The sequence below is a fragment of the Bos mutus genome, chromosome 17 (genome assembly GCF_027580195.1).
Source record: "Bos mutus isolate GX-2022 chromosome 17, NWIPB_WYAK_1.1, whole genome shotgun sequence".
NCBI classification, from domain to species: domain Eukaryota; kingdom Metazoa; phylum Chordata; class Mammalia; order Artiodactyla; family Bovidae; genus Bos; species Bos mutus.
This window is the reverse complement of record NC_091633.1, coordinates 20,978,285-20,980,191: the sequence shown is the minus strand read 5'-3', so window position 1 is coordinate 20,980,191 and position 1,907 is coordinate 20,978,285. Positions and strand designations below refer to the sequence as shown.

General features: G+C 44.6%; 1 non-coding gene across 1 annotated transcript; it reads left to right on the top strand.

The window, feature by feature from the left end:
* The first annotated feature begins 381 nt into the window (after window positions 1-381).
* On the top strand, window positions 382-454 carry TRNAF-AAA (transfer RNA phenylalanine (anticodon AAA)). Its single transcript has one exon. It is a non-coding gene; the product is annotated as a tRNA-Phe (tRNA).
* The last annotated feature ends 1,453 nt before the right edge of the window (window positions 455-1,907 follow it).

The window sequence follows — 1,907 nt, the reverse complement described above, 5'->3', positions numbered from 1 at the left end:
TCACCAGGTATTAGTCAATTGCATACTTTGCTAGAAGAAAAGATAGAGCAGGAGGCCTGCGTGGTCAGCATAAGCCTCACTGAGAAAGTGACACTGGAGTAAATATCCAGGATCAGGGGACTTCCCGGGTGGCTAAGACTCCAAATTCCCAGGGCAGGGGGCCTGGGTTCAGTCCCCAGTCTGGGAGCTAGATCCCACATGCCACATGCAGATCAAAGATCCTGCATGCCATAACTAAGACCCGGTACAGTCAAATAAATGAATATTTTTTATTAAGATTCAGGATCAGGAAGTGTGGCAGATAATATAATTCCCCAAAGATGTCCACATCCCAATCCCCAAACCTGTAAATGGCATTGTGTATGGACCTATGAATGGGTGGCCAAAGTAGTTCAGTTGGGAGAGTGTTAGACTAAAGATCTAAAGGTCCCTGGTTCAATCCTGGGTTTCAGCAACTGTTTCTGACCCTTTGCTTCCCTGGTGGCTCAGCTGACAAAGAATCTGCCTGCAATGCAGGAGACCTGGGCTCAATCCTTAGGTTGGGAAGATCTCCTGGAGGAGGGCATGGCAACCCACTCCAGTATGCTTGCCTGGAGAATCCCCATGGACAGAGGAGCCTGGTGGGCTACAGTCCATGGGGTCACAAAAAGTCAGATTCAACTGAGAGACTAAGCACAGCACACAGACCTTAGGTGGCAAAAGGGCTTTTGCAGGTGTGATTCAGTTAAGGATCTTGGGATGGGAAAATTATCTGGGTGAGCCCAATGTCATGGCAAGAGTACAATGTGTTGATCTGTTACACTTGTATGTTGCAAAATGATCACCCCCAAAGCATTAGCCAACACCTCCATTCCATCCCATAATTGCCATTTCCTTTTTTTTATTTTTTCTCTTCTTTTCTTTTCTTCTTGGTCACACCACGAGGCTTATGGGATCTCAGTTCTCTGACCAAGGATGCAAGCTGGGCCCTCAACAGTGACAGCGAGGAGTCCTAACCACTGGACCACCAGGGCAGTCCCACCATTTTGTTTTCACGGTGAGAACATTAAAGCTCTACTATCTTAGCAACTTCAAGTATATAATGTGATCACCATGGTGTACATTAGATTTCCAGAAAAACCAATTTGTCTCTTTTTTAAAAATGTATTTCTTTCTTTACTGGGTTGTGCCAGGTACTAGTTGTGACACGCAGGATCTTTCAGTCAAGGCATATGAACTCTTAGTTGCGGCATATGGGATCTAGTTCCCTGACCTGGGATTGAACCCAGGCCCCCTGCATTGGGAGCATAGAGTCTTAGCCACACGACCACCAGGGAATTCCCCATATTTGTCTTATAATTGGGAGTTTGTACCCTTTGGCCAACATCCTCCTAATTCTGCCAACCCCCCAGCCCCTGGTAACCACCATTCTATCCTCTGCTTCATAAAACTCATGACACTGCGGCTTTTCTCGATTCCACATATAAATGAGATTATACAGTTTTTCTCTCTCTCTGTCTGACTTATCTCAGCCTAATGCCCTCAAGGTCCATTCATGATGTCACAAAGGGCAGGACTTCCTTTTTTTCTATGTCTGAATAATATTCCATTTCGTATATAACGCATCTTCTCTATCCATTCATCCCTTGATGGACATTTAGGTTGCTTCCATATCCGGGCTATTGTGAAAAATGTATTTCCTGTGTCTTCAACCCAGCACCTAGACACAAGAACTGACCTATTATTCTGAGGTAAAGAAAAAAATATAGCTTCCTGTGCCCCCTACATGGTATTTTAGAAGTTAGTAAAAATAACTATACTGCCCCAAAATACCATCACTCTTATCACAGTGCCTGAAATTCCACTATTTGACATTCACTCCTTTAGATACAATCCCCTATGCCTCCATTCATTCAGTGCCTGCCATG